Source organism: Acomys minous, assembly GCF_964271855.1.
Source record: "Acomys minous genome assembly, chromosome: 11".
NCBI lineage: Eukaryota > Metazoa > Chordata > Mammalia > Rodentia > Muridae > Acomys > Acomys minous.
Window position 1 is genome coordinate 65256809 of NC_140492.1, and position 20258 is coordinate 65277066.

General features: G+C 41.1%; 1 long non-coding RNA gene across 1 annotated transcript in view; it reads right to left on the reverse strand.

The window, feature by feature from the left end:
* Positions 1 to 6968: 6968 nt before the first annotated feature.
* The window catches only part of LOC311609436, a 69779-nt gene continuing 56489 nt past the window's right edge, over positions 6969 to 20258 (reverse strand). The window contains exons 2-3 of the long non-coding RNA XR_014783389.1: positions 7878 to 8006; positions 6969 to 7101 (exon numbers count right to left, since the gene is read on the reverse strand). This is a non-coding gene — a long non-coding RNA (uncharacterized lncRNA). The remainder of the gene's footprint in view (positions 7102 to 7877; positions 8007 to 20258) is intronic.

Sequence of the window (20258 nt, forward strand, 5' to 3'; positions counted from 1 at the left end):
GCTGGGTGGATGGGTATGTGGGGGCTCCGCTTTTCTGAGGAATAGGGGAGGGAGGGTGAGACTGGGAGGAGAGGAATAGTTCTAGGATATAAAGTGAATAAATAGATTAAAAAATTTTAAAAAGATTGAATAACCCTAATACAAATTATTTTAAAGTCAGAGGGGAGATATCAAATTAACAAAATTAGAGATGAAAAGGGGGGCATAACAGACACTGAGAAAATTCAGAGAATCATACAGACATACTTTTAAAACTTGTATTCTACCAACTGGAAAATCTAAAAACTGGGTAAATTCTCAGTATATACCATTTAGTAAAGATAAATCAAGTTTAGATAAGCAATTTTAACAGACATATAGTCTCTGGTAAAATAGAGGCATTGATTAAAAGTATCAAAACAAAACAAACAAAAGCCAAACAAAACATAAAGCCCAAGGCCAGATGGTTTTAGCCCAGAATACTACCAGACTTTCAAAGAAGAGTTAAAATCAATAATCTTCTAATTATTTCACAAAACAAAAATCAAAGGACCATTGCCTGATTTGTTTTATATATTTACCCTGATACCTAAACCACATAAAGACTCAGCAAACAAAGAGAATTTTACACCAATTTCTTTTATGACGACAGATATAAGAGTGCTTCATAACACACTTACAAGCTGAATTCAAGATGATATCAAGAAGGTTACCCACCATGATCAAATATGTTTCATCCTAGAAATGTAGGGGTGATTAAATATACAAAAATCAATAATTGCAACCCACCAAATACACAAACTGGAAGACAAAAGCCATGTAATCATTACATTATATGCAGAAGAGGCTTTTGACAAAATCCAGCATCCCTTCATAATAAAGATCCTGGAGAGATTAAGGCATACCTTAATATAATAACGGCAGTTTACAGCTAGCCCATAGCTAACATAAACATAAATGGAGAGAAACTAAAAACAATTCCATTAGAATCAGGAACAAGACAAGGTTGTTCGCTCATCAGTATTATGCTTAAAGACCTAGCTAGAACAATATATCAACTGAAGACAATATTAATTGGAAAGGAGGAAGTCAAAGTATGGTTTTGTTTCATAGATAATAGGATAGTATACATAAGGGGACCAAAAGCCTTCACAAGGTAACGCTTACAGCTGAGAAACACTTTCACCAAAATAGCTAGATAAAAATTGAACTCACTAAAATCAGCAGCCCGCCTGCCCACAAATGGCAAACAGACAGAGGGGAAGAAAATCCCATGATATAATTTATCAATTAAAGGTAAATCCTGGGAAACTTCATATCAGATATAAAGTATTCATTGACCCTTTTCAAAAAGCTTTTATCCAAATGCAACCCAGTTCCTAAATGACCTGATAAGCGGGTTGGTGGCACAGGGAAGAGGTAGGGACCAAAAGATAGTGATGGTGATGATATGGGAGTGGCTTAGAGGTCTCATGGAAGCCAAGAAAGAGAAGAAAATAATGACGCCTCCCTTCTAGTAAGTTCTACCTATTGGCACCAGGCTTAGTTAGCTGATAATGCACATCCCGGAAACCCGGAGACAAGGATACACAGAGTATGACAAATGATGCCTCCTGCTTGCCTAGTACATCAGAACTTTGTGATGCCAGGAGAGGGCATGCGCTTAAACTATAGAGTAATTTCTGCAAGCAACTTAAAAATAGTTTCTTCAGAGATTATGTTCTTAATATATACTTAAATCTTAAACTTAGCAGATGAAGGCTTAAAACAACACATTAACCAGAAGCTGTAATGACTTGTCTCTCTTATATTAGAATGTAAGTGTGGCTCAAATTGCACCATATGCAAGTGCATTCATGTGTGCGTGTGCACCTGCAAGGTAAGGCAGAGAGGAAAGGTAGAAACTAAATGGCTTTTTATAAATTCCGATCGATTCAGGAATCCAAATGAGGGTTTGTCCCGTGAGAACAGGGTTTTCCCACAAGCAAGAGCACTGGGACTGATAAGCATTGTAGTGCAGAATAGCGCACAGTTGTTGTTCTGAGTACACTACTTGGGCAGTTAAAAGAGAAAATTGTGACAGTTTCTGATGTAACATTCAGTGTCTACAGATACAGACTGCTGTATGAAGGGGTTCATCTTGGTAGATGACAGAGAAATAACACTGGGGTTCTTAGAGTAACCCCTAAAGTATGCAAAGATAGGTAAACAAAGTAGGTAAATTAAAATAAAACAGCAAAAAATGTTGAGCCATCTAAAAAGGCAGAATAAATAGTAACACAAATGATGGAGCAAATTATCAGAAACCAATTGTAGTCATAAAATACACATATTGATTATATATTAATTGTGTGTACAGCACAAAAGGCACAAATGATCATAATGCAGGAGTGTATTCCAAATAGATATTATTTAGGGAAATTCATTTCAAATACAATGATGTAAGTGTAAAATGACGAAGGAAAGACTCATCATACAAACAGCAAATAACTAACGATTTCCGTTTGCTGAATTTTTACTCAATATAAAATAGGCTGATGAAGCACATTTGCAGAAGTTAATAGAAGGATTACACAATTACAGAAGGGTCAATTTGCCGTGAATAGTAATAATCTTAGATATCATGTACCCAACACACATGTAGTAAAAAAAAAACTTTAAATATTTGAAAAGGCAAATGGAGCCATAATTACTGCTTGGAAATAGCAACAATCAGTAGTCAAAGGAACAAGAGGCAGAAACACAGAAAGGATGTAAGATCTACAGTTGCTGTTTAAAGAACTTGCTGCACAACAAAAGCAGAGTGTGCGGTCTTACAGTTCAATGTTATACTTCTAAACACCAGTAGGTCAAATTTGAAGGCCCCAAAAGTGTGAACACATGTAAAACTAAACACAAACTGAAAACACACAAATCATATTATATTTATTGGTTGCAACTAAAATAGTATCTAATGAGAAGTTTATTGTTGTCACACTAAAATCTACAGGAAAAAAATTAACTCAATAATATACAATTCTAAGTGAGGAAGCTAGGCCATTGGAGCTTTGGTAAAGTGATGGCTGCTGATGGGAGAAGCAGGGGAGGAGGAAAAGGAGGAGAGAAATGAGAAAAATGAGGAAGAGAACAAGAAAGATGAAGAGGTGGAAGAGGGAAGAGGGAAGAGGAAAGAAATGTCAGGGAAAAAGTAAGAGGGTAGGTACAAAATAAAACCAAAGGCACTGAAGTTAGGAATGCAAACCAGAAAAAAAAAAGAGGTTGGATAAAGAAAAGTATTTTTTTAAAAGTTACAATAAAATTTGAGGTATTCTATTGAGAGGTAAACAAAGCCAATAAGTCTCTGGCACTCAAAGTTCCCAGCATAAAAAATGAATATATAATTATATCTCTTTCTAGTATTGATAGAATAGAAAGGAAATATATTAAATATTTCTATCTGCATGGGCTCAACAACTATGATTCAATTCATCATTTTTTCAAAAACTACATTTTTATCAATAGTCCTCCTGTTAAGAGATTCAATGTCTAGCTTCCAAAAAGGCCTAGATAGTTTCATTAGTAAATTCCACCAGATGTGTAAAAGGGAATATCATTCTACAGAGCAGTGGTTCTCAACTTTTCTAATTCTGTGACCCATTAATACTGTTCCTTGTGTTATGGACCCCCCACCTGACCATAAAATTATTTTGTTGCTATCTCACAACTGTAATTTTGCCACTGTTACGAATCTTAATGTAAACATCTAATATATGTCCTCAAAGGTTTTGAAAACCACAGGTTGAGAACCCCTACTAAGGAGTCTTTCCATTTCAATCAATGCCGATCCCGGAAATAGAACCCTGATCCTTTGGAGGAGGAGTCAGTGCTTTTAATGGCACAGTCATCTCTCTCTCCAGCCCAACACACTCTAATTTTTAATGCTCAAACTTTTCTCATATAAATCATTTTAGTTGAACATTTCAGCCTTACCTCTTCAAATGTCTGAGTTCCTCCAAGCTATGCTTTCATGATTAACAGTTCTCCAAATGCGGACCACTTTTTTTTCTCCCATTTTAATCAATTTTACTCAAATTTCAAAGCCTAATTCTCAATCACCTTTGCTGGAACATATTTCTTGTCTTTCTCAGTCTGGATCTATCATTGCTTTGTAATGTTTTTAGAAGAATAAAACTCAAGAGTAAATTTCATAGACCATTTTATACCAATTTGCCTTTAGTGTATTTCATGACATTCTCTAGGGAAGAAACAATAATTTCCTCATCCGTATCTTAAGAAACAAGACATAAGCAATTGCTAAACAATAAGTGTGGCTGTACTAGTACACGTGATGGAAATTTTATGTAAATATGGATCATATAATTAGGGTACTACTATAGGTGCTGTGGCCTATGCCTTTACCAAACACACACACACACACACACACACACACACACACACACACACACACACACGATATTAGTTTTTTAATAACGTAGAGCTGAAGACATTTCTCACATGTATCTGGGATGAGTCAGTCAGGGTTTACAAATACAGAGCATTTTAAGTGATTACCAACCAGCTTCCTTAAAGAAAAATCTAATTCAGCATGAAGGATAAAGGATAAATAAAAGTGAAAGAGTTATTTGGCTAGAATCCATCACTGAGGAGAATGTTTAAGTGTTAATATTTAATCCACATTCTGAACATATAAGAGGCATGCTTGCACAGATCCAAAGTAATACAAATCTGAGAAGCATAGTAATGGGTCAAACAACAGATCATGGACCATTAAGGCACTTGAAAAACGGATTAAATTTTGAATTTCTTTTGAGAGGTTTCACTCACACGCATTCACTAACACAACAGAACTAATTTTCAGTGGCATAAAACACATTCTAATTTGAAATACACACAGAATCTATAACTTCGTACAACCTAATTTAACCTCTACACTTTAACTTCCTTTGTTAAGAATCAGAACAAAAGCCAGGTGCGGTACCACATGCCTGTAATCCCAGCACTCGGGGAGGCAGAGGCAGGTGGATTTCTGTGAGTTCGAGGCCAGCCTGGTCTACAAAGCAAGTCCAGGACAGCTAAGGCTACAGAGAGTAACCCTAGCTTGGAAAAGAGGAACAGAACAAAACAAACAAACAAACAAACAAACAAAAAAGAATCAGACCAAAACATCATGATTCCATTTCTTAGCCATATCAAAGTTCAGTGAAACATAGGAAGAATTTCCCAGGCTCTGTCCCTAAGAATCTGACATGCCTTTTCATGCCCGTTGTAGAGTTGTACTTCTCTCACAGTGAGAAAAGAATTGGCTGAATTCCCAAATTATTAAAATATTATATTGATGGGGAAAGTAATTTATGTATAGACTGTACAAAGTATTTAGCAATCAACCTACAAATGAAATGTGAAAGTCTGCTACTAAGCAATGGAAAAAAAAAAGTGAGGCCTGCACAGTTGTCGGACAGCAGTGGAAAAGGACTAGGCATCCGAGAGGCTCTACTTTCTAGTTTTCAGAGCAGAATTCTCACTGCCAGCTTCTTGTACAAAATCCCTGGTTTTGCCATGCCTGCTGCTGAGGCCTGCTGTAATTTGCCCTCCTCTGAGTAACGGCCATTCATATCTAAATATGTGTACATAGAGATAAAGGTGAGAAGGTGTTGGATTGGTACTAATATAGAAGTTGACAATTCATATTCAGCTATAATTTATGACAATTGCAAATTCTTTTGAGTTAATAACAGGGCATCTAGAGAAAGGTAAGCTTGTTTATTTAATCGAGTTCATTCTTTCTGTCCTTCCACATACATTTCAATATACCAGCCTCGAAATACCTTACTGTTTTTTTCCCTCTATGACAAAAATCTTACTGCATTCTTTCTGAAGCCCTACTAGATGCTCTTGAGCACTCAAATAGCAAAAATGTGGCTCTTGATTCCTGAAAAGCCAGAGAAATGAACAGGTATAGTGTTGTGTAACACAGAACACAACACAAGTTACTCCCATGGTTGCTTCAGAGGGATGGTATTTCACTTCAGTGGGTGGGACTCCTGACAGACGGAGAAATGGCTCCAGGAGGAAGCAGGGCAGAGAGGGCAGGGAGGGACAGAGAAGACTGGGAGAGAGGGAAGAAAAACATGGAAATGATAACTTGGAAGAAAATGTTTTCAGCAACAAAAGAAGACAACAGGACAGCCTGGAACCCTGGGAAACCGAGTGCATCAGTGTGTGAACTGGAATAGTGACAGGGACTGGGAATTGATAAGCTTGTGATTTTAAGCTTGTATAGCTTTCACCATTCCTGTGTAGCCAAGAATAGACAGTCTCTTGAATACAAGAACACAGACTTCTTTAAGGCAGGTATACCTTTGCTTGGAATCATGTGAGTGCTGCTCATCAGTACAGGATCTGTTTCAAAATTAACAGGAATGCTCCTGACCTAGCAAGAGGCAGAAGTCAGCAGTCTGGTTTCACCATTTTTATAAATAGGTAACAGACCCAACATCCTAGCATCGTGAGTGAGACCGTGGGCAAATGCAAGAATCACAGCTTATACCTCATGCATGCTCCTTTTTTCTTTACTTACTGACCATGGGCATGGAAGTGACTTCCTTCTACAACAGTGGAGTGGATCTGAACAGAATCAGACCCAGTTTCTGCTTCTTGAGGACTGTGGAGGCCCTGACAGCATCATCTTCTCTAGTGTGGCTTTAACATGAAGAGCAACTCACACACAAAACCAAACCAAAAAGCCAACCACCAACCAACCAACCAACCAACCAACCAACCAACAACAGAAAGTAAGAAATCATCTCCAACCTCTGTCCTCACCCACTGCAGAAAGCTAAGAAAGACCCAGAATCTACAAAACCTCAGCCAATCATTTCCCAGGTGACTTTTTTTGCTCTCTTCCCAATGGTCTTGTCTGTTCAGAGCCATCTGCTTTGATTGCAGATAGCCTGGCCCACACACTGAGCCCGGTAGCTTACTGCACTCACCCACATTGGGTCACTGAGGTCTGAGTCCTGCATGCGAATGCAATCCATGCTGATCTCAATCTTGTTTGTCGCACCATTTTCTGAGGGCTCCTCCACAAAGTTCAAGTCAATGGGCTGGACTGAACATATAGGCCTAGCACAAAGAGGGAAGAAGATGTGGGTTACCTACTGAAAGAGACTACAGCACATTTAACTGACTGGTAATGGTGACTATTTGCTGCTTTAACATTGTCAAGCCCTTGCCTAGAGTCAGAAAGCCCAGGTTTGAATCTTGACTCAACCATTTACCATATCTGAGGAAGGTCACACTAAATCCTATTGCTCAAGCAGGACCTGTGATCTCTGCTGCAGGCTACTGTGCATAGCCCAGGGAGAATGCTTTGTACAGATCCTAGGGGGTCAGTGGTGTGCAAAAGCATGTTGGTGCTCCCTTTTCCATCTTATTAATTTCGATCTTATTAATTTACTAAAACCTGTTTTTGATCAAAATAATAATGAGAATTTTTCATAGATATATTACCACAACTAATGAAATGTAGTGATTCACCTTAGAAAGCAAATTTTCAGTAAAGACTTGTTTTGTTTTGTTTGTTTTTTTTAAAGACTAGGTTTTGAGCCACAGACACTGGCGAAAACGGTTTGCATTGCTCAGCATGGGGGTGAATTTAGAATGTTTACAGGGATATTATTTTGCAGTAATGAACATCTTTTGATTTTGGAAACTAGAAGAAGAAAACTGCTTTATTTTAAATGCAGACATATTATCGAAGGCAATTAATTTCCAAAAATATAACCATTTGAACAGATTCTAGAAATGTTCTGTTGCGAACGATATTTCTGCCATTCATGTTTACTTGTTTTGAAACAGCTGAGGTACACTTCTTGGTTATGTGTTACTTAGATACTTACTGTTCTAGAAAATCCCAGATATGCTGGAACACCTCTGGGCTGAGGAACTCACTTGTCTGGGTACTCTGTGACATGGCAGATCGGTAATAACTTTCTTTCCAAGAGAAATGAGCCGGGGTTTCTACGAAACTTAAAAGGACAGAAAATATGAAGCTAAGATTACAGTTTCTGTACTCATGACATTGGCTAATTATATAAAAAAACAAGCTATCTGGAAAACACCAATGAGTCCATAAATCCATACAGACATACAGAGCACAGTTCCTAAATTTCACAACTGGAGTTTCTTTAGAAAGCATCATGGACTACATTTTGCCATAAATCACAGAACTTCCACTGCTAGACAATCAAGTCTTTTTTTTTTTAATCAAGTCCATCTCTCTTAATTAACAGTGTTGTTATTGTATGCTATACTTACACTTTCCAACATAGTATAGATTTCAAAATGAAAATAAACACCCCTTCATTAAATCTGACAGCAAAGCCGACCTATCATTAAACCTAGTTTATGTGTGCCTCAACTGATTATCTGCCCATTCTGCCTCCAGCAGGTACGAAGTAGAATTGAAAAATCAGAAAATCAGAAAAGAATTCAGAGAACCTGAATTTCACTCTCAGATGAATAACTTCTCTTCTAAGTACAATTTTAGCAGAATACTCCAGGACAATAAACACAAGCTTCCGGACCTAAGGCTTTTATTTGTTTAATCACTAGTTGCTTACCATGGTGTGTGTGTGTGTGTATGTGTGGAGGTGTTGCTTAATTAGAACTAGAATTCATCATTAACTAAGGGATAAACAAACACGAGGATACTGTACCAATTAATGTCACTTCAATTTGTCCATTTTGCTGCTAGGTTCTCAAGGATAGTTTTTTTTTTTTTAATTCAGTTTTGATCTCCATTTATCTAGAGTTAAATTCCAGCTTCCTCAGTTGATATTTTTCTCCACATTGGAGAGTTATCTGCCTAGATAATCTGGGTAGTGATTTGTTATAATGATCAGTAGGCTAATTTTGCCTCAGAATGAAATTAGTTATGCCCTTAAATCATTGCTCTTTATATTAAAAAAAAAAAAGAGTTAAATTAATAGAGCACAAGGCAGTCAAGTTTCTCTCTCCCCCTTTAAATATTTATTCTATATTCTATTTACATGGCAGGAGATCACAGCGCTGGGCTTATTAGCAAATGCTTATCAAGATACTCCAGGAACACATTTGCTTCATCGGGTTAAATATATAGAAATGATGAATAAAACACGCATCATTCACCAAGAAGCATATGAGTATGGGAAATGAAGGGTGAGTCTGATCGTCTCATTCCTCTGGCAGGTCGGGGTGGGGCAAAAAAGCAAAACAAACCCATAACAAGCATGGTGAGTATAAACAACTCTACAAAACCATCATAGGTAGTTTTTGCAGGACCAAGGAAAGAGACGCTTGGCTGCGGGAGAGTTAGACAGAGCCTAAGAACTAGTGCACACTGTAGGTAGAATAGCAAGGAGGTCAACCAGTGCTCTGTCTCCTCCACTTTGGGCTACGCTAAGCTGGACAGCAACTTGGGGCGTGTGGGACACTTTGATGCCAGAGCACTAAGGCTGTGTATTGTACTGGACATAGAATGTGGAGATACGCACTTGCTGAGGGTGTGAAGCTTACATGCTGCGTGCAAGGAAGCACGGGCACCAGGACCGATTTTGAAAGCTACTTTTGTAAGCTGATCTTTTATTTTAATCGGGTACACGTCTGTGTTTGTGTGGGTATATGTGCGTGAGTGCACATATCAGTGGAGCCTGGAAAAGGAAACTGCATCTCTCGGAGAGGGAGTTCCAGGTGGCTATGAGTTTCCAGGTATGGTTTATTGGGACGCAAATTCTGCAGTACATACCCTGGACCACTGAGCCATTTCAGCAGCCCCTTTATAAGCCATCTTCAATGGGCCTTTTTACTTCAAGATAATTATAGATTCATAAATAGTTACAATAAATATTAAAGAGAGATCTTAAGTATCTTTTACCCAGTTTTGCCTAATGGAAGTATCTTGCAAAAATAGCCATGACACTGACTTTAATGAGATTTACAAATCTTTTCCAAAAGTCTTCAGTGTCACTTATACTTGTGTGTGTATGCGTGTGTGTGTGTGTGTGTGTGTGTGTGTGTGTATGTGTGTGTTGCATGTACTTATCTCCATGTTTTTCATTGCTCAGTGCAGTATATCTATCTCCACAAAGATAAAGGATTTGAAACATGTAATGGATACAGTCAGAATAAATTTTGTACCGATCTGTCAGGATATTGTTTGGAGGAAGGAGTTGAAGTGACTGTTTAGCACATTGTGGTTAGCAGTCTCAGATAAAACAGGAAGAGGACAAAATATTCATACAACTCAAACTCTAAAATGTACATAAATTGTTATAGGAGTAGTCTTGTATATGTGCGATTGGGTAGGTCAAGAGACAGATGCAAGGAAAGCAAGGAGAACAACACATCTATCTAAGGACCCATGTCTTGGAACGTTGAGAATGTTTCATCATTGCTAAACACTTCTGAAGCTGTAGATAGGGTCCTCCAATTGCGTCAGAAACGAAGGTACCGAGGGGACTTCCTCAACTACCACACATGTACACAAGAATCTAAAACCAAACCAAATCAAATTTCTGGCACATCCTAGTGTCATTTGAAATGAAGTTTAACTTCCTCTACCCTCACCATTCTCTTGTGGAATTCTTAAGAGAACCTGGACATGAATACTCCCTAAAATGGGACTGCAAATATAGCATTTGGTGCTCTTGCTGAGAAGAGGACTCAAGATTGCTTCCCAACACTCCTGCCTGGTGGACGATAGTGTAACTCCAGATCCGGTGGGTTTAATGCCCTCTCTTAGGCTCTGTGGACCCCTGCTCACATAGGATGCTTACACACACACACACTTTTTAAAAAGAAAAAGACAAAACTTAATAATAAGATCTAGTCCTCTAGTCGTCCATAATTTGAGAGGGGAAAAAGTGTGACATTCCATCAGTAGTATATCACCTATCTCATGTGCAGTCATAGGCATTCCTTTATGTTATACAATGCAGAAGCCAGTGGGCTGGTATGTGCATCCTTTGACATGTAGTCCTCCCTTCTGATGACTGGCTACAGCCACTGCTTCTAGGGTCTACTATCCTTCGCTTTACTTTGTTAAGTAAACTTCCTCCTAAACAGTGTGGATGTTTTTCCTCTAAGAAGACAACAATTTCGAAATGCATTACCTGGTAAGATTATTGACCTCCAAAGGGAGAGGAGGAAATGAGAGGGGAAGGCAGGTGAAGGGGACGAAGCAAAGGAGGTGTTGAGGAGAGAGGAAGGGAAAGTTGAGGAAGGGAAAGGGAGGTCAGGGTTCTATAGTAGGATATGTTCAAGTATCTCCCTTGTAAACTTAAGAGTTAATTCTTGTTCTGTAGATCAGCATGCAAAACACTACAGAGGAGGGGATGGAGAGGTCACCCAGTGCCATAGGGCAGGAAGGGTGAAGTAAGCCTTGCCCATCTTTCAAGTCTTTGCCTATGGGTGAATCTCAGTATCAATTACTCATGCAACAATGGCTCCCTTCAAAGGGCTTTGTCAAACCGGTCACACCCAAACACTGGAAGTCTGAAGTTAATTTTCCTTTTTGACTTCCATTCTTTACAACTTGCTTTTTTTTTTTCCTAAGCAAGCTATCTTTCGCTCTTTGTATTAATTCAGGAAGGAACACTTTTCTTTGTAAATATTACTGTGAAACACCAAGGGGCATCTATCATCAGTTGGCATCTCCTCCTGCTTTCCCATTCCCACAAAAAGCATCACTTCCAGCTTGAATCTGCTCATTTACCACGTGGAAAAGCTGACTAAAACACCAAAGCAGACAAGAACAATTAGGCCAGCTCTGTTTCGCTTTAAGTTGGCTCTTTCCTCGTGGTCTTTAAAAATAAATTAGGACATGAGATGCTAAGTCTTACCACCCCTGGGCTAACCTATAGCGTATTAGCAGCACCCATACTTATCATTTTCCAAAAACTGGGAAATCATTTTTAAATATAAACTCACCATATTTCCCTTCACAACATGTAGACATGAATATATAAACCTAGAAATTCACTCGATTCCACACAAACATGCCCTAAATCAGCCACCAGAAAAAGATAACAGTTCAAAAGGCAAGCTGGAAATTTATGACTGTTGCTAGATTCCTTGACTCGAATTGCTGATGGCCAGATCTCAGTGACTGCAATGGAAGAAAGAGCATCATTTCTAGGGGCTTCCTCTCCACCTAGGATCACGCTGCAGATGGCATGCATTGAGGGATGTGTTCATGGATGAGTCCCAGCTATGAGAGATGTGTAGCATGCAAAGTTCATTCACCCTCTTTAATATCACAACACAACTAAAGTCCTTACAGCATGAACTTCCTTGAGATCCGTTGTCATGCTGGTGTATTGCTTGTTGAAAGCAGGAGGTTAAGAACCCTGGGACTTTCCAAGCAATGGTTAATCACAGCTATTCTTCAACTTATAATTATGAAATAAGTTTAAAAGCAAATTATGCTAAAATACTAAATACACTAAAATAAGTATTGAAAACCAATCTCCTCCTCCTCTACCTCTTCCTCCTCTTCTCTTCCTCCTCTTCCTCTTCCTCCTCCTCCTTCTTCTTCTTTTTTCTTTTACTTCTGTTTGTTTTTCGAGACAGGGTTTCTCTGTGTAGCCCTGGCTGTCCTGGACTCACTTTGTAGACCAGGCTGCCCTCGAACTCACAGTGATCCACCATCCTCTACCTCCTGAGTGCTGGGATTAAAGGCCTGTGCTACCACACCTGGCTAACCTATCTCTTCTTAATCATTTTGCTACCTATCATCAATGTTCCTGAAATCCATTTTCAAAAGAAATATGGTAGAATGGATTGGATAAGAAATAAAGTTGTCTGTGAATTCAATGCCATGCCTATGAAAGAAGGTACAGATCTGTTTCATGTGCAGGTGACTCAGGCATCTGATGAGACTCTAGTATGTGGGCAGCCACGCAGAGGGGTTAGCAAAGGAATTGCCTTCTGAAAAGTTTCCTTCATAGATGTCATTGGTAGAGTGCTTTTAATGTGCTCTTAATTTTTTACCCTTGTTGTGCACAACATTTTGTGCACAAATCTCTAATTTCTGACTGGCTTAGGACCCTCTGAGGGGCAGAAAAGCCAACCGGGGTCAGTCCCTTTGGTTTGCACGCTGCTTGTGTGCAGGTTGGCAGCAGAGCGTTGCTGCAAATTAAGGTGCGAACTGTCTGGGGCCTGCTTTTCCAGTTATGCAGAGGCCCTCTAGCCTCAGAGAGGAGAAGCAGGTTATTCAAGTTCACTCAGGCAGTAAATGATAACGCTGGGACTTAAGGCAAGACTGTGTTGCTTTGGAGTCATGCCTTATTAAATTACATACATAATGTCTAGTTTTTATTCCCCATAAAATTTTGGAATCATGGAATTTTGATATTTAGGAGATGTTTTTAATGTTTAAAAAAATGAAATCCATTGGATGTATTTTGTCACAATAAGCATATCTTTGTTAACACATTGGGCATGAAATGGCACAGAAGGCTAATAATGATAAATGAGTAGTGTTTCCAGCTTGTGTGGCCCTTTTTGTAGTCTCAGAGCCACTGTAATTGCTGCTGAAGACCCTATGCAGAATTCCTGGCGGAAGAGATCTCTCTCTCTCCCATCTATCAGACTACCATCGGTTTTTACCTACAAAATAGGTGTTTAATAGGTGGGTGCAGAGGAGCCTGAGTTGAACCTGGCCTACAAAGAAAAGATAAGAGCAAATACTTCAGAGAACAGACCCAGAGATAAAGAGTTCTGCCAGGCCTGTAGTGGGTGGGAATTCCACCGCCAACGCAGTCACAATCTCTCCTCTTTCAAAATGGTTGGGAGGGGAAGGCTTTCACTCCATTTTTCTCAGCTGGTATTTAAGCAAAACAGAACAAAAGGCCAACTGGCTCTCTAACGGAGAACAGGGAGAACCTCGCACCCACATCCCCCTTCCCTAGGGCAGATGCCATTACATGTGTATTTTCTAGCTTTGTTTCAGCTTCTATAAGAAACGGAAATCCATCAGGAAGCAGAGAAGCCTTTCTCCCCTTTCCCCCCCTCATCGTACCCACCTACCCACCCTGGCCCTTTTGGCTAAGTTGTAAATAAGTCCACTTTCCTCTGCCAGTTCCATTCCTAAATCTTCAGAACTACTAGGAAGTCAGGGTTACAAACCTGGAAACATTGCCAGCAGGTGTTGACTTTCAAAGGCACTGAGAGGGCCTTTGGGTCTGTGAGCATTCAAAAAGGCCTTGGGTTCAACTCTCAGCCTGCTTCCAGTAGGAGGAAGGGTGGTGGGGAAAGGGAATCTACAGATGTAGAGTGAAAATGCACCCCACTTCCCTAGTGCTCAAGAGACTCAGGTGCTCAGGGAGTCTCTCCAGCTCTCAGGTAAAAGGAGATCAGAATCATCAGACCGACCTCTTGTCCTAATATCCGTCTATCCAGCCAGTTCATCAAGTTGCAGGTTGACGGTTTCTTCCCAACCTCCTTAGAGCTTCCATAAGATGCCCTTCTAGTTAGTCTCTGAAGCATTTGAGATCAAATAATTCCTTTTACATTTTTAATTCAGAAGCCTTTACAATCTTTGAGTTACTCCTTTATGGTCATAATAATTAGCACCATTGATATTACTGATACTAATTACTAATACTTAGCTTTAAGGAGGCCAAAGAACATATTGAAGCCTTTGGGTTCATTGCCTTTTTAATTGTACCCACCAGCCTCTAAAGGCCCCAAAGGAATGGATTTATCCTTAGGACTGGATAAAACCAACATCTCAATCATCACTCGCCTACTCTAAGTCAGGCCTATTAACATGTTTCCTTCCTTAGATGGCATTTTTTCCCTAACATCATGGTGAAAACTCATCAGTGTCCCTCTTCTCTTTCCATTTGTGATGCTTACTTTTGATTGACATTTGGTTAGCCTAATAAATACTTAGGGGATTAGTATAAGATGTCTCTAAGTATGGCAGGGATCTTCAGAAGGGCTCTGGTCAATACAGTGGGTTAATCACGTGTAGGCTCATAATATAATGCTTTATTGAGAGTCAATAAAAAAGTATGAAGTTGGACATAGGTGAAGGGAATAGGTTACTTTGATGTGCCCTGGAGCTACATTTTGCTCTGTTTTTCCTTCTTTTATTTTTTATTTTTATTTTTATTTTGTGTGTGTGTGTGTGTGTGTGTGTGTGTGTGTGTGTGTGTGTGCACATGCTCACATGTGTGCATGAGCATGTGCGTGGTTTTTTTTTTTTTTGAGACAGGGTTTCTCAGTGTAGCCTTGGCTGTCCTGGAACTCACTTGTAGCCCAGACTGACCTCCATCTCAGGCTCTACCTACCTCTGCCTCCTGAGTGCTGGGACTAAAGGAGTGCACCGCCACCACCACTATCCGGCTCAACTCCCTGTCCATATACCATAGGCTTCTGATTCAAACAAGGGACACTCTGCGCCTAAGAGCCAAAACAAACTTTCCATCTCTTGTCCATGCCAGCTGTTTGTTCTTCACGCCAAGATGAGTATGTAACAACCATTTACTCAGATCCAAATCTACGCATCAGCTTTACTCTTAGCACACAAAATTTAGAAGGAACTGCATCTGGAGATCATCCTATGTCTCGATTTATTTTAATGTATCCCTGTTTACAGAGCATCCTGATCCCAGGGTTCTTCCTACTGAAGTGAACACTGTGAGGAAGAACCTCCTGTATGGCCATTTCTCCAATGTTCAGCCACTCACCATAGTTTGTAGCTGCTTTTTCCTTTCAGAATAGATATTTCTTATCACGCCCTTCCTTAAGATCCACTTCTTTTCACTCCTTTCTCCTATGACCCTTTCTTGGGTACTCCAACCCTATGTTTCTTTTAGTTCCAAGGACAACTCAGAAACTGTTAATTATGAGAGAGCACCCCTTTCTTCTCCTGTGTCAAATCCTTGAACTTTTCACTTTTTGGCTTCCCTTTCTGCCATAGATGATTCTGCCTTAAAAGATAATGACATTTTCTCTGTCTATAGTCTCCTTCGCTCACCACCCCAATCCTATTAAAGCTTCTTTCTGAGTTCATTTCACTTGTTACTCTTCTCTCTCAAACTATGAGCCTATGAGATGATCAGCCTTTCCCAGCTCAGAACCTGCACTCATTAACTTAGTCCCCTGCCCATTACCCTTCTCCTCTTTGAAGAGAATATTCTATTTCATTGTCACTAAATCATTGTGGAGCTTTCTTTTTCTTTCCTGATTAGAATAATATATTGTCCGGTTGTAGACGTTTTAATAGTATCTAGAGATTGGCTCTTGGAAGCAAGAAACCTGTTTTAGTCTATGTTCTTTCTGGTTGTACTTTTCAGTACGTAGTTGACAGAGAATGGGGGTAAAACAAATATTTGTCAAAGGAAACATAAGAGTGGTGGACCACAAGCATGGACACGAGAAGCTGGAGGCAGAACAGCAGCTAGCATCTCAGTGCTCCCATTAGGGAGCTGCCCTGCAGGCCTTGTTTAATTTCACATCATCCTTTGAGGTAGATAGCAACATTCCCAAGTATTACACATAGGGCCATGGGCAAAGTCATATGTAGATCCAGCAGATGAGGATGCTGTTTTTAGGGACACAGCTTCAGAGTCCCTAGGGTGTCCTTTTGAAGGTTAATTCAAATCTTAGTTTCCTCAACTGCATTGACCAGGAAGAGTGTGGTCTTCAGGAGCAAGGAAGACCTCAATCCTAAGCTAAGAGGCTACTTCACTCCTCTGGGATACAGCAGGAAGCTCCACATCCGAAAGGTAAAGAGAATCATTGGTAATGGTTTTTGGGAAATACCAGCGTCTTATTCTTACCCACCTAACATTCTGCTTCCAATGATGTGGTATAAGCCTAGCCTGGTACACAAGCTTGCCATGCAGGTTGAAGGCAGGAGGACCACAATATCAAGGGAGTGCTCAGGAATTTAGTAACACCTTTTTTTTTTTAATTAAAAATAAGATGTAGAGAGGGGACTAGGGCTATAACAGGAATAGAGCTCAGTTGTGCAATGGCTTGCACCAATAGGTAAACAAAGACAATCTAATGAACAAATTATATGTGCCCTAAGACTTAGAAATCTGCACTTTAAAGACACAGTGTGTAGAAACTCATAACTTGAGGACTCAGCTACATTCCAATCTGCCCAGAGTTCATAATGCTTTGATAAAAATTAAATTTTCTCTAAACATCCATTGTCAGGTAGACAATGTGTCACAGCCACGTTCATTCAGACAGCACCTTCCAAATGTCTTTGGCAACACTAGGGATTGTCCTGGGCCCTAAGCGTGCTAAGCAAGTGCTCTACCACTAGGCTACCCCTCACCCCAGTGCAAAGGTTCTATCTCAGTCCTAAACAAAACAGCAGAGTGCAATGATTAGGATACAAGGCACACGCTAAGCATTTTCTAAATACTTCTGGACATAAACATAAGCATTTTGCTATTGGACTCTTCACCTCAAGGTAGAGAAACGGTGGCATGCACAGCTAGGCAGCGCCCATAAAAGGACACCTGGATGGTTCTCGGAACAGGTTCAAGCCGAGTGAGATGGCTGCATTGCTTCTACCGCTCACACTATGCTGACTCTTCCAGTCATGAACCACAGAAAGCTTTGGATGCAGGGGAGAGCTGTGCCTACCTCACAGGCCTGACGGAGACGTTTCACTGGTTGAGCTCAGGGGCAAGTCTCTGTCCTCTGCTCAGTGAAAGCTGGTGGGTGGCATAAGATCCCCTGTTCCAGAGACTCCAGCGTACATTGTACTATACTATCGGATGGACTGAAACGCAATGGTTCCTGACAGGAAGCGCGGGCCGGCGCGCACGCGCACGCACGCACGTACACATGCACGCGCGCGCGCTCACACACACTACACATATAAAACACGGACACAGACACACAGAGACACACAGAGACACACAGAGACACACACACAGACACACACACACACACACACACACACACACACACACACACACACACACACACACCATCCAGCACTTCCCTATTAGTATTGTTGCTATTTGTACTTGTCAATCCAAAGCACTCCTTTCGGAGCCATTTCACCATGGCACCCCTTCTCGCTGAGAAAAACAAATGCCCCACGTACCAGCAGCCTAGACAGAGGGTTAATTTGTCTCCATGGCGTTCACTAACCTCTGCTGGCTTAATTTAACCTGCCTTCTACAGTGCTTTCACCTGAGCCTCCTGGAACCACCGCTCTCCTGGAGCTCACCAGCACCTGTAGCTCCTTTTCTTTCTTGGGCAGCAGCACATCCCTCCCAGTAACTTATCTGTAGCACCCTCTCCTGCGCTTCTTACCTATTGCCCTTGCTCCCGTTGCCTGACTCTAGGCTGACCCTCCCAGGCTTCCCCTAGCCCTGATTTCTCAAACCCGGCATACGTCAGAAGACATGAGATGCTTGAGATGCAGGTGGCTGAGCCTGACCCTGATCCAAGGCAGTCAACAGTTTGAGGAGTGCATTCTGGGAAAGGGTATTACTTAGAAGGTTTGGAGCGCCTCAATTAAGCGTTAAGGTGTTCATGGTACTTGAGAAGCATTGCTGTCCAGCTCTCGCGATTTCCAGCCGGAGGGAAATCAGACGCCCCCCCCCCCCAAAAAAAAAATCACTCTGACAGGTGCACCAAACCTTACTCTGGGGAGAGGAGTCTGGGCCCGTGAAATCAACAAGCCAGAGTTCAGCCCCTCAGAAGCAGCCCTAAGAAACAAAGTCTTAGCTGGATTTCTAAGGTCCGGTGCGGCACGGTACTGTGCTGTCACCTGCCTTGTCCCACCAGCCTCAGGCTCCTTACTGTGTACCGCGCCAATTGCCAATTTTATATCTAATCGGAAGAGCAGCGGCACTACCCTTGGCAGTGAGGGACCACATTTTCGATCTCTGGGTGCTCCAGGTGACATTTCCTGGAGTAAAGTTTATTGGATTACTAAATAATTGCCATTTCTTCCCGTATTCCATTATTCTGATATTTTAAGGCCTACAGCCCATCGTCCCTCACTATTACAAAAGCAGACCCGGTTATTTCTCACGCAGCTGACTTAGAGGCAATTCAGGACACCTGCTGAAGAAAGCCCGCTAAGCCAGCAGCCCGGCCTGCGCTCTTCCCTGTTTCATTGCTCCACAGAGGGCTAATGCTGTTCTTTTGTGAACAAAAAACCCGAGTCTACATGAAAAACCTTCCAGGGAGCAGCGATGGCAGTTCCGTCTGAGGGCGGTTTCCTCTGTCAGTTAGGGGCGTCTCACCTCTTGCAGACGACTTCATGAATGTGGCTCTAGGAAACTAAGGTTGTAGATGCCACTCTCTCTGCTGCCCACAGATGCACTCTGGGTAATTACTACGCACCTCAGCTGTGGGAGAACTTTCTTTCTGTTTGCTTGCCTCACTGAGAGGATCAGGTGGGGAGGTCTACCAGACACAGACTACCTCTCCCCTCTCTGATCTGCTGTTTGGCCTTGAGAGGCTTGGGCCTTAGGGAGCTCAAAACAATGTGACCTCTTAGCCACATAAACTGCATTTGTAATCGAACCCCTACTCCGATCTAGTCAATGGACAGGACACTCTCCACAGTTGTGTGGAGAGCGTGGACTGACTCTGACATGAACTCTGGTGCCCTATACTTGACCACTTCTCCTTGGTGGGGAGGCCTGGTGGCACCAAGATGAGACTTGAAAGCCTACACCATATAGTGGGGGAGGAGGTCCCCTCCTAGGTGGGGAATAGGGTGAAACCAGGAGGGAGGGAGGAACGGGAGGATACAAGGGATGGGATAACGATTGAGATGTAATCTGAATAAATTAAAAAAAAAAAACGGCTCGTGAATGTTTCCTGCAAATACATTAACGAAATCCGACAGTAATAATGAAGACAGCATTTGATGGTACACAGGTTAAAGCCAGGGGTGTATGTGGGTTTTGATAGTCTCCAGTGTTTGGCGTGTGTGTTGGGGAACAGAGGAGAGACAAATGGAAGGATGCTGTCAGTATGGGACGTTTAGCTTAACGCTCTTCGATAAAATTATGGCTCTGAGAGAACCAGTAGTAATAATATGGAGACTCAGTAGGGTTCATATGCTGCAGGTGGTGATTTGCAGCAGAACTTTCTGGAGGAGTAATGAAGGGATCATAGTGTTTGGGAAGGAGAAAGGACAAATAAGGAGAAAAGTGTTTTTTATGACTCTTTAATAGTCTCCAGACAGAGAACATACGAAAGGCTCAAAAGTTTTATTTTTTCCCCAGAAGTGCATAGAA